This window comes from Perognathus longimembris, chromosome 9 (assembly GCF_023159225.1).
Source record: "Perognathus longimembris pacificus isolate PPM17 chromosome 9, ASM2315922v1, whole genome shotgun sequence".
In the NCBI taxonomy this organism is placed as follows: Eukaryota; Metazoa; Chordata; class Mammalia; order Rodentia; family Heteromyidae; genus Perognathus; species Perognathus longimembris.
This window is the reverse complement of record NC_063169.1, coordinates 55,373,662-55,387,137: the sequence shown is the minus strand read 5'-3', so window position 1 is coordinate 55,387,137 and position 13,476 is coordinate 55,373,662.

The window sequence follows — 13,476 nt, the reverse complement described above, 5'->3', positions numbered from 1 at the left end:
TTGAAAATCTAGAATATCTAGCCTGGTCTCCTCCATGTGCCTGTCTTAATCCTCTACTCTGAAATATTTGCCCCTATAATAACACCTCTCTAAGTTAAGGAGATTTTCTGCCTCATTGGCTAAAGAAAAAATAAAATAGTTCTGAATCTACACAATTCACATAGAAAACTTCATATCCAGGAGAGAAATTCACTGACTACTTCCTAGCTTAGTCCCTAAATTAACTCTACTTAATTTAACAACTGATCTTATCCTAAGCCTGATTTTCTGCTCTCACCTAAGTGCTCTTGTGTTTCATAAAGGCTGGCTTGGAATAAATTACATACAGCCCTGTAATCAGCACTTCTACAACAAAAACAATCTATTGTGGAAAAAAGCTATCAATGCAGCATAAACCCAAGCAAACACTATATGATCAGCTATGTCCATTATTTATAAACAAAAACCAATTACAAAAGACCAGCAGGCATTTGAAGCACAGATAAGCCAAAATGAATTGAATATTAGGACAGTCTATTCTACACATCTCTTGACTCAACTGAGCAATGGTTTGTGCCACAAAAAGAGTTGACTTCTTTGTACTTCTGATTTGATCAATCATAAATGGCACCACACAACAAAGATCCCAAAACTTCTCATGAGGGACTGGGAATATGGTCTAGTGGTAGAGTGCTTGCCTCATATACATGAGGCCCTGGGTTCGATTCCTCAGCACCACATATATAGAAAAGGCCATAAGTGGCACTATGGCACAAGTGGTAGAGTGCTAGCCTTGAGCAGGCCCTGAGTTCAAACCCCAGGACTGGCAAAAAAAAAAAAATTCTCATCAGTCAGGATCAAAAGGGACACCCCAGGAAAGGAGATGAAAGTGAGGAAGTGAGAATAGAACAACAGACCCTTTATGTTTGTACCTAGATAAAGTTGGAATCCACCCTCTCCCAGATCATGTGTCAAACAGGAATTGGTCAGTTTCTGGAAACAGAAAGGCTGAAAAGACCCTAAGTGAGCTTTAGCTCTGACACATGTTTTAGAGATGTCAACACAGAGTAGAGAAGTAGGACTGGGGATATGGCCTAGTGGCAAGAGTGCTTGCCTCGTATACATGAGGCCCTGGGTTCGATTCCCCAGCACCATATATACAGAAAATGGCCAGAAGTGGTACTGTGGCTCAAGAGGTAGAGTGCTAGCCTTGAGCAAGAAGAAGCCAGGGATAGTGCTCAGGCCCTGAGTTCAAGCCCCCAGGACTGGCCAAAAAAAAAAAAAGAGTAGAGAAGTAGTCAGGCCTCTGTAGTAGGGTAAGACTAAGCCTAGAAAAGACATAGCTGCATTTATTCTCCATTTCTCTTTTTTGTTTCTTTCTTCAGGTCAATTGTATTCACTATCTCTATAGAGGGACTTTCCAGAAATGATGAGTGATTCAAAAAAAAATAAGATGGCAGTCTTGTGGCAAACAAAGAGGATAAAGAACATTTCTCAACTCTCCAAGCCTGTATCAATGAATCAAATGAGTAAATAACAGAAAAGGACACTCCATATAAATAAGTGTGAAGCCCAACCATTATAAAGATGCCAATATTTTCAGATTAATTTATAGCTTTATTGCAATCACCACTACTGCAGTGGAATCTGGAAGAAAGATCTCAAAATGATTCCAATTTTTAGCTGAAGAAAGAAGTGAGATTAGCTTTTAAAAGTGAAAAGCAACAATAATATGAACAAACTAGACTTTCCAGCTATTAAGATTACTTCAATTATACTTAGGTTAGCACAAGAATAAAAAGATTATGAGAAAATCAATGTACAAGTACAAATACAATGTACAAAATAGAGAGCTCTTTTTTCGTCTTTCTGAAGAAATGTCTTTGGTTTTGTGAAGACATGAAAATTCAAATTTGTTAAGCCAATACTCAATCCGATAATAGCCCTATCTTGGTCTGTGATAATTTTACCTCATGTGCCTCTTACTCTCAGCCTCTGACAATTAGAAATTCTACCCCCTGCCCACCCCCCATCCCACTGTCATTCACATTCACACACACACACACACACACACACACACACACACACACACTTATTTTTCTAGTACTAGGGATTGAACCCAGAGACTCTTGCATGCTAGGCAAGTGCTCTGTCACATGAGTCATAGTCTCTGTTTCTTTATTTGTATACTGTTTTTGAGATAGGACCTCACTAATTCAATCTAGTTTGGTCTTGAACTTGCAGATTCTCCTGCCTTTTTCTCTCAAGTAGCTAAGGTTACAGGCATGTGCCACCACACCCAGTTAGGAATTTTTCATGCTTCCTTTCAGAATTTCCTATGTATGTGGGGTGGTATTTTTGTAGCCATGGAGCCATAATAGGATAGAGTCAGTGGCTACCCTTCCTGTTGTTTCTTCTCAATAGCATTGCTTGGCAGACTAAGACTATTGCTGTGTGCATAGAGGAGAGCTGATGACAATCAAAGTATGTGTGTGCGTACAGGTAGATGAGTTTGGTACCATGATAGCCTAATGAGCTTTCTTAATATGGATCCTGTGAGAAAACTAAACTCTTCAGAAAATAATTGGGATTATTTTATTCTCAATTGTCCCCTAAAAGATACATTGCTAATGCAATCATAAACACTCAGTAAATAAATTAATTCATTGTATACATTGAGTGGTTCAAAGCCTACTCTTATGAAATTCTAGTTCAGAAGGGCATATAATTGCTCAAATAAATTATACTTGAACAGAGCAAAATGGGTCACTTCTTGAACGCTTTCTCTCTGCCAAGTAGTAGACAACAAAAATTACAAGACAGGGGCTGGGAATATGGCCTAATGGCAAGAGTGCTTGCCTCCTATTCATGAAGCCCTGGGGGTTTGAGTCCTCAGCATATATACAAAAAGGCCAGAAGTGGCGCTGTGGCTCTAGTGGCAGAGTGTTAGCCTTGAGCAAAAAAAGAAAAAAGAAAAGAAGCCAGGAACAGTGCTCAGGCCCTGAGTCGAAACCCCAGGACTGGCAAAAAAAAAAAAAAAAAAAAAAAAAAAAAAATATATATATATATATATATATATATATATATATCAAGACAACCTATCTTAGCATCTGGGTTATAATCTCAGGAAATCGTGTAGCCTTAAAAAAAATATAGTGATCATCAAGTGGTTTTGTTTTGTTTTGTTTTTTGCCAGTCCTGTGGCTTGAACTCAGGGCCTGGGCACTATCTCTGAGCTTCTCTTCCTCAAGGTTACCACTCTACCACTTGAACCATAGCATCCTTTCTGGCTTTTTCTGTTTATGTGGTACTGAGGAATTGAACCTAGGGCTTCGTTCATACTAGGCAAGCATTCTACCACTAAACCACCTTCCCAGCTCTTATCAGGTGTTTACTAGTTTGTGAGGGTTGCTATAACACAGCATTAATCAGAATAACTTAAAACAATAGACATGTACTCAAGGGACCATGCCTGAAATCCCGGTGTTGGCAGAGTTTGTTCCTCCTGAGAGTAGGGAAGGGAAGAGCTATTCCAGGCCTCTCTCCTGGCTAGCAGATGACAATCTTCATTTCCACGGGGCATTTTTTTTCTAGATGACTATGGTTTCTATGCTTCACCTTTAAATAAGGACATCAGTCATATTGGATGTTAGCCCACCAAGACTCTATCTCCAATAAGGTCATAGTCTCAGGGAGTGATGGTTGGGACTTCAAGAGATGAATATGAGGAACTGGGGATGCAAACACAGCTTCATGCACTTTCTCCCTGAACTGAAATCCTCCTCTCCAAAGTGTTTTTTCAGTGATCACCACTGCTCTAGGAGTCAGCATATAACCCAGGATCATACAATTGGAGAACTATATTTCCCTGGATTATGGTGGGTTGACAGATGGGCACATGACTCAAACCGAGCCAATCAGCAACCTCATTGGAACTTTCACTGTAATTACCAGAAAAGATTTCAGGTGCTAAGGATCAGGTAAGCCTACCAGGTGGCCATCTGTAAGGTGCATGAGAAGACACTGCCTGAGAATAAAGTCTACCATATATCCTGTCTAGATCCCCCCTTCAAAACTAGGGTACACATTGTTTCTGCTCTTTGGAATATTGACAACTGTTAGATTTCAAGCAAGTTTCTTTGTATTAATTGTTCTTGGCCAAACTCAGCCACCCTATAGCATTATCCAACTCCAAAGAACAGAAACAGCCACCTCTCTGCCCAGTCCTATTTGCTCCCTTCACCACTGATGATACTGAAAGTGAATTACCAGTAAACTTCCTGCATACAAACCTTCATCTGAAGCTTATAATATTAACATTAAAAAAAAAAGATTGTTGTGGGATCCTGATTATCTTGGTTGGAGCTATGGATTTCTTAGTTCTATAAGGTCCTGGAAAACAGGGCTGCAACATGCAAAGTCCTTGTTCCTAGAGGCTTGCATTTTAGTGGGGGAAAGAGAAAATGAGCAAGGAAAATAAAAACAGAAACACAGAGTGTAATTTTAAATAAAAGCTACCCCCCCCCATCTAGGGGGGTAGAGTGCCAGTGAAACTGCCTCAACCAGGTTAGATAATATCTATTTGATCAAAAGAGGCCATTCCTAGGTTCTGTGCCTATGCATCTCCCCGGAAGTTGCTGAGATATTTAAAATCATCCACAGGAACCAGGAAAGACACTGGAATATGTGATCCAGCAGTGTAACCTCTGACCAAGAGCTATGTAGGAAACTTCAGAGACTAGCATATCAGACCTTATCTGCAGAATACTGTCTGTAGGAGATTTTCTTCAATTTTCTCCAGATGAGCCCAGATGCTTTTTGTGCATTATTGACACTCTACACAGCCCTGTGAGATGGCTATATTGCCATCTTCATTCATACCGGAGAATCTAGTAACACAGAAGAAATAACTCAAAAATAACGACAAAAAGAAGAATAAGTAACTTCTGTCATCACATAAGTACCGAATGGTTCTGAGTCTAGGTAGTCTGACTCAAGACCTTGTAAGTGTCTTTAAAAGCTTGAATAATTTGGCAGTACTTGATCAGTGAATCATGTCTGTCAGGGTTGAACCTGGTTATGTGCTTCTGACAAGGTCAAGACCATGAGAAAAAAATAACATTTAGTAGCCACCTTTCTCACAGTACGCTAAATATAATATATATTAAAGCATTTCATTTTAAGAGGAAAAAAAAGTCCTGCAAGTTGGCTTCATTGTTTTTCTTTTACCCAGTACTGATTAAGAAATGAGCCTACCACCCTCTAACCAGTGCTAGAAATGGTGAGTCTTAGAGCCCAGTCCAATTGACTTCACACCCTATGCCCTTGATAAAATTGTAATTAAATGTATTATTTTTTCCAAGAAAATTGTCACCTGGGCCATTGAGTTTCCACACCCTGGCCATTGAGTTTCCATTGGTTATTTTCATTCTTTAGCTTGGAAGTTGAGAATTTGAAGAGATTTAGAGGAATCCAGGCTACAGTACAGATTTGCTAAACTTTGAAACAATCTCCCTTCTACAGCTTTAAGGCAAAGGACAAAAAGATATATACTTAATATGCAGCACTTGTAACCAGCCTTCCCACTGCTTTTCCTTACAAAACCTTTGCAATATCTAAAAATGCTTTTACTTTTCATGTGCTTCCCCTTTGCTTTTATCACCAATACATCACAGACCACCTAGTATACCTTTAAATAGATTTAATATGTTTACAATGTACAAAGAGCTGCAGCATCAGCTTCTCCTTATGCACTTAAGTTCAGTTACCTCACATAGACTTGAACTTGGGAACTAATCGTAAACACCATTTTCCTATTATTTGATCATAAGACATTTACAAGTGCTTTGATAATAATATATTGATATATGTCCATTATCAATACCATTTCCCCAAAAATGAACTCTAATAAAATGTAAACCCATACCTATCTATTAAAATTTCACAATGTGGAGGGAGGAGGTAACAAGTTTTTGAAGAAATGTATCAAGCACTTTATAGACATTGTCTCATTTAGTCTCTCAAAAGCCCTAAGAGATTAGTATAGAAAAGTAATTACCAATGAGCCAACTGAAGCTCAGAGGGGTTGAATAACTCTATAGAATTTCAGAGTAAGTCTCAGCAGAGCTTTATTTCAAAGTCCAAACCTTAGCTAGGAGGTAGTACTGCCTCTCAAAACCTGTCCAAGTGTGAAAAGGATATGTGTGCAAGAGAAACAGAGACAGAGAAACAGAAACGCAGAGAGATAAATAGAGAGAGACAGAGATACACAGACAGACAGAGGACTGGACACCAAGAACATGACAAACTGCAGGGTTTCACCAGAAAAGTTCACAGGGAAGAAAAACTCTCACTTTGGATGGAAAACACATACGGTAAGTTTCAAAATATATTGGTATTTTTGTTATGCATAGCCTATCATTTATACGGTTTTACATAGTTACAAAAAAAGTTTTTAAGACGTAGAACTAACAATCAGATTTGTTTTGATTATCTAAATGTGGCCCATGAGAAATCAACAGCAAATGAGCCAGATAACTCCACCAGTCTAAATCATGTGCTGATGGTAGGATGCTCAGAAGTTGAATTGTTTTCCCATCATGCAGCATACAAAATTGCCACTTGGTGTATTGCCACTTCAGGGTGAAAGACAGATCCCACTTTACCCAGATTTCCTTGTAAAGAGGAATGCAATGCTAATAATAGCAGTATTGGTGAGTCATTGCTGCAAAAGCAGCAGCAATAGCAATCCTGATACTGTATTACATGGATACAGTGTTATGAAGGTGACAAAGCCAGACTGCATTACGTCCATCTCATTATTCTGCTATTTATCTGGACAGACATGTGATTAACATTTAGTCCCAGAGAAGGTCCAGGAGACTCACATTTGTCCATAGACTGATGGTAAAGTGATTGGGTTTCTTTCATACCTCTCCTGTTTTCTAGCTTCTTCAGTAGTGGCCCTTGAGAATTGGCTTGGTATAGTCTCTTCAGCATGCCTTTGTTGGGGGTCTTAGAGACATCGACTACTATACACCCACAAAAATCCCCTGTGATTGGGGAGAGATGGGCGAGAATGATGGAAGGGGTAGCATTAATCAAGATATATTGTATTTATAAACTGTTTTGTTAAACGGCAACTCCTCCGTACCATTACTAGAGATAATAATACAAAAAGGTTGAAGGTTTTTTTAATCCCATTAGAACCTAAAGGAACTCTGGAATCAGGCGCACACACACACACACACACACACACACACACACACACACACACTTAAGGTGTTCTTAATGTGCATCATAATTAATTAACTTTGATGAGACAGGGACCTCCCCAACTGAATAAATACACTTATTCATACTCTAGATTGTTTAGATCAATCAACATAAAAGTCTGGCCTTTCCAAGACTCCCTTACAAATGGGGTTCTTCCTGTGGGTTGCATATGCAATCTTGTGAGAAGGCTGTAGCAGAAATAAGATGAAGGCCTGATTCAATTGGCAATGGTTATACCCTACAATCATCCCCAAACTACTCTTTAAACTCCTGTCTCTAGGAGTCTCTGCAAGAGTATTTGCCAACTTTGAGGGATTGGTCCAATATTGCTTTGGGACCCTTTACACACCCAAGTATTTTGTCCTGAACCAACAAGGGTGGCTGTAAAAGTTACCTATATCAGTCAGGCTCACTCACCAGTGTCCCCCTCAGCTACAATGGACCAACAGAATGAAGTCAGAAGCCCACAGAGCAGTATATAGGAAGTCTCTGCCCTAGAAGTAAACCCAGGCTGAACCCATTAGACCTAGCACCATGAACAATTTCAAGACTAGGAATCAACTTTTCACTACCACTCCTAGTAAGAATTCATAATTCCATTAAACCAATAGACACCCTGTGCTTCCCAGTCTTCTCTTTTATAAATCAGAACATTTGGCTGGGGGTGTGGTTTAATCACTCAATCCTCATTTCATGGAAGGGAAGATACTGTTGATTGCAAGAAACACCCTTATTTTATATTCCAATTACAGGACTGGGAATGTGGCTTAGTGGTAGAGTGCTTGCCTCACATGCATAAGGCCCTGGGTTCAATTCCTCCATACCACATAAACAAAAAATAATACCAAAGTCATATTTTAAAAAATATGAATCAGAACACTTCCTGAAGATATCCTAGTTCTGCTTCTCCATTATATTTCAGGAATGGGGCGAAGGCCAAGATGCTTTTCTATTCATTTATGGGCCAGAAAAAACAAATGATTTCCAGTCTCACTTGTGTGAATTTGCACATCACACGGAAATCTTGGGCTTTGGACTTGTTGTAGCAACTAGAAATGTGTTTGGATTTTCTAAAGGGAAGGAACAAAGTTGGAAGAAGAATGTACATATTTGGAAGCTGAGAGGGAAGGATTGTAGCAAAGACTAACTGTCCACCCAACCCGTTTTCCCTTTCATGACAGAACTCTCAAGTTCTAGGAGGCATGTGACTGCCCAAGTACCAGATATTTCTGTCAGTTTCCCTTTAAGCTTGGTATTGTCTTGTCATTCTGTACAAAGAGATGGGAACAGAAATTATTGCTATCTCTTCAGAGTGGTATCCCCAAAAGGAAGGCCTGTGCTTTCTCCTGCATGGGAGATAAGGAGCTTTGGGAAATTGAAGACAGTTATTGAAGGTGGCAGAGCCTCCTTCTGGCACTAACCTGATTAATTCTGGAGAGTTACAAGATAGAATTAAATTGTTATCTTACTCAAGCTATTGTTTATTGGGGTTGCTTTGATATAAAGGCTCATTTTGTACTCTACTATTTGTGTTTCATTATTCAAATGAATATACACATAAGAAAGTTAATGACTAAGTGAACCTCAGGCAAAATCTGACGAAGCTAGAAGCAGAAACACATATATAATTCTCAGTTGTAACCACTACAGTCCCTGGGACCTTGCATTTCTGTAGCACCTAGAGTGATCCCCAAGGAAGTTTCATTTCTACCTCCTTCGCTTTTTTCAGATTCTGGTATCCTCGTGATCTGTTCATTGTCCCCTTCTCTAAATCCATCAATGTGAGATGAGGAAATAGAAAACAACTTGTGCATACTGAACACTTTCTCTGTGCCCAACACGTAGTTAAGCACTCTAAATAATGTGAGGTATACAGTATCAGGAGCCTTAATGTTCAGATCACAAAAGTACAGCTCAAGTGTATGTGTTAGCTTCATCTACAGACACTTTTCTTGGGCTTAGAATGTGGCTTAGTGGTAGAGTACTCGCCTAGCATGCATGAAGGCCTGGGTTCGATTCCTCAGCACCACATAAGCAGAAAAAGCCAGAAATGGCACTGTAGCTCAAGTGGCAGAGTGCTAGCCTTGAACAAAAAGAAGCCAGGGGCAGTGCTCAGGCCCTGAGTTCCAAGCCCTCAGGACTGGCCAAAAACAAAACAAAACAAGACGTTTTTCTTAGCTAGGCATGGTGATGCATACTTGCAATTCCATAACTCGGGACACTGAGGAAGGAGAATTTTGATTTTGAAGACAGCCTGGGCTACATGGGGAGACTCTGTCTCACAAAAGCAAAATACTACTACTAATAACAAAATAATTTCTGTGTTCAGGCCCCAGGACTGGCACGCACACGTACACACATACACACACACAAAAAGAAAAAGAAAATACACTATAAAAACAGTACATCATCAGTGATACAATTGTGTATACATGTTGGAAATATTTTTCACTTTATGTTCCCAAAATACTTCAGTTATTGATATTTTCTGTCATTACATGTACAGTTGATCAAGACAACACCAAGTATGCTGATACTTTGAACAATTTTTGTTTTTGAGATAGGATCTTTCTATGGTGCACAGGCCAATTTCATAATCACAATATTCTTGCCTTAGCCTCTCACATGTCAATATAATGGGCATGTGGCATCATACTAGCAAGAAATGTTTTCACTGGAAGTACATCTCTTTTTTTTTTTTGCCAGTCCTGGGCCATGGACTCAGGGCCTGAGCACTGTCCCTGGCTCATTTTTGCTCAAGGCTAGCACTCTGCCACTTGAGCCACAGCACCACTTCTGGCCATTTTCTATATATGTGGTGCTGGGGAATCGAACCCAGGGCTTCATGTACAAGGCAAGCGCTCTTGCCACTAGGCCATATTCCCAGCCCCGGAAGTACATCTCTTAATGGGATGAATGATGCTTCATTTTCAAGACTCCTTCATAAATGCATACATGAAAAAAATATTTCTCACTAATCCAAGAAAGGTTTGGCATCATTGCCCACATATTTCATTTTATAATGTAAGGAATAAAGGATCTTATTTACATAATGCATGGGGATAGAAAAAGGTTGCAGAAACAAAGTCACTCAAATCTTTGAACTCCTAAAATTTTATGTCAAAAATCATCCTATGATTTGCCACAACATTATTTTTTCAGTTCCATCAAAAGCTTAGGCTTGTCATCAGCCTTGTCTTCAGTTTTGTTGGAAAAGAAGAATAGGAAACCACCTGGCTTCCAAAAACAATTTTTTAATCCAGATATTAGGACTTTGCCAAGAAAGCTACATGAGACTTATAAAATAATTATGAATCAATCTATGCCTTCTAAAGATATATTCAGGAGAATTGGGAAAATGAATTTTTCTTATTTTAATGTACTTTGCTAATTTATAATTTTTAATACACTTTAAAAAATCTTATCATGTTTTCAATATATTTTTGTCAAAACTTTGGTCAGCTAAGAAAATGGATTTGGCTCACTCAATCTATGGAAATATCTGCCATCTAACCTAGTTGACAAGAGCAGACACATCGAGCTTAGTTTTATTCAGTGAAATTCTGACTTCATCTTCTAATGTAATTAACTACACTTATATAGATTAAAAAAAAAACGGCCTGAAACACCTGAAAAATAAACTACAAAGCTTATATAGATAGATGGCTAAATTATGCCTAAGTAATAGAATTAGCTTTCACATTTTTATAATAGATTATAAAACATTAATTCCATTCTTACTTTGAAAATTATGTAGTTGACTGTAATATGAAATTCTGGCAGGACCTCTTTCATCTTAAAAGAGGAAGGGGATGTCAGGATGAATTGTTCATAAATGTGCTACCTGCTTGTCAGGCAGGTCCGGTTTAGGAAGTGTGTGTGGGATTTGAGGACTGAGAATTGATTCCCTTGAAACCCCCAGGGCTACTCCGAAAGTACTTTGAATACTACTGGTATTCAAATAACTCATAACCAAATAATGAGCAACCATGTGCACACCTCTAAATCCAAGATACTCAACAGGTGAAGGTAAAAAGATCACGACCCACAGCCCTCCCAGCAAAAATGACAAGACCTCTCAAAAACAAACCTGAAAGGTTAGGGCCATAGCTCAAGTGCTAGAGCACTTACCGACCAAGCATGAGGTCCTGGTTTGATTCCTAGCACCTGAACTACTTGGACACCTAAAGAAACCACACACACACACACTCTCTCTCTCTCTCTTTCTCTCTCCTCTCTCTCTCTCTCTCTCTCTCTCTCTCTCTCTCTCTCTCTCCTAATGGGTAAGAATTATTATGCTAAGAACATCCAACCTATCATTTGTAGCTCCAGGATTCCTTTAATTTTTTTTTTTTAACCAGTCATACTTCTTCAGCTGAACGTCCTAGATGGATAACTCACTGTCACCCTAAACAGAACAAGGGAATTCATCATCTGACCACTTAGACCTGCTACTCCAATTTGCATCAGAACATGGAACTAACATCCACCTACTCACCTATGGAAAACCCTGTGATTTCTACCCAATATCCATTCATCACTAACCAAACCACTATTTAGTTCACAGGGGCAATCTATGCAGCTTAAAGCTCCATTGGAAATACACACTCAGGGCCTGAGCTCTACCAATTAAGCCACACCACTACTTGCAACTTATTGGTATTTAACGAGCTAAGTTTCACAGACTTTCCTACATGGGCTGTCTTCGGACCTCAATCCTGAGATCTCATCCTCCTGGAGTAGCTAGGATTACAGGCAGGAGCCACTGGCACTAAGCTCACAAAATTTATTTTTTTTCAAATTTTTATTATCAAACTGATGTACAGAGAGGTTACAGTTTCATACATTAGGCATTGGATACATTTCTTGTACTGTTTGTTACCTCGTCCCTCATACCCCCCTCCCCCCACTCCCTTTCCCTTTCCCACCATGAGGTGTTCCATTCACTTACACCAAACAGTTTTGCAAGTATTGTTTTTGTAGTTGTTTGTCTTTTTTTACCCTGTGTCTCTCAATTTTTGTATTCCCTTTCAATTTCCTAATTCTAATACCAGTATACATGGTTTCCGATATACTCAGATAATGTTACAGAGAAAGTGTAGGTACAACCACAGGAAGGTGATACAAGAACATCATCTATAATAGAAGCTACAGATACACATGGGATGTTGAAAGTAGTTACAACTGTGATATAACAATCGTTTCCATAACATGGAGTTCATTTCACTTAGCATCATCTTATGTGTTCATAAGGGTATAGCTAATGGGCTCTTGTGATCCTCTGCTGTAACTTGCCTAAATCTGTACTAATTACTCCCAATAAGGGAGACCATAGAGTCCATGTTTCTTTGGGTCTGGCTCACTTCACTTAGTATAACTTTTTCCAAGTCCTTCCATTTTCTTACAAATGGGGCAATGTCATTCTTTCTGATAGAGGCATAAAATTCCATTGTGTATATGTACCACATTTTCCTGATCCATTCGTCTACTGAGGGGCACCTGGGTTGGTTCCAGATTCTAGCTATGACAAATTGCGCTGCGATGAACATTGTTGTGCTGGTGGCTGGTGGCTTTACTGTGAATTTGTTTGTGGTCTTTTGGATAGATACCCAAAAGTGGGGCTGCTGGGTCATAGGGGAGTTCTATATTTAGCCTTCTAAGGAATCTCCATACTAGATTGCCAGAGTGGCTCAACCAGTTTACATTCCCACCAACATTTAAGTAGGGTTCCCTTTTGGCCACATCCCCTCCAACAATTATTATTGTTAGTTTTCTTGATATATGACATTCTTACCGGGGTAAGATGGAATCTCAATGTTGTTTTGATTTGCATTTCTTTTATGGCCAGTGATGTCGAGCACTTTTTCATATGTCTTTTGGCCATTCTCATTGCCTCATCAGAGAAGTCTCTTTTTAAGTCTTTAGCCCACTTGATGAGGGGGCTATTGGTTCTTTGCGGTTTTGTTTTGGAGGAAGGTAAGTTTTTTAGTTCTGCATATATTTTAGATATGAGGCCTTTGTCCGTTGAATGGCCGGTAAAGATCTTCTCCCAGTCTGTGGGCTTCCTGTTTATCTTGCGAGCTATGTCCTTTGCCATGCAGAAGCTCTGCAGTTTGATGCAGTCCCATTTATCCAACCTTTCTTTGATTTGTAGCCTTTCTGGATCTTTGTTAAGGAGTTCCCTCCTGCACCAAGGAGCCCAAGTGTTTCTCCTACTCCTTC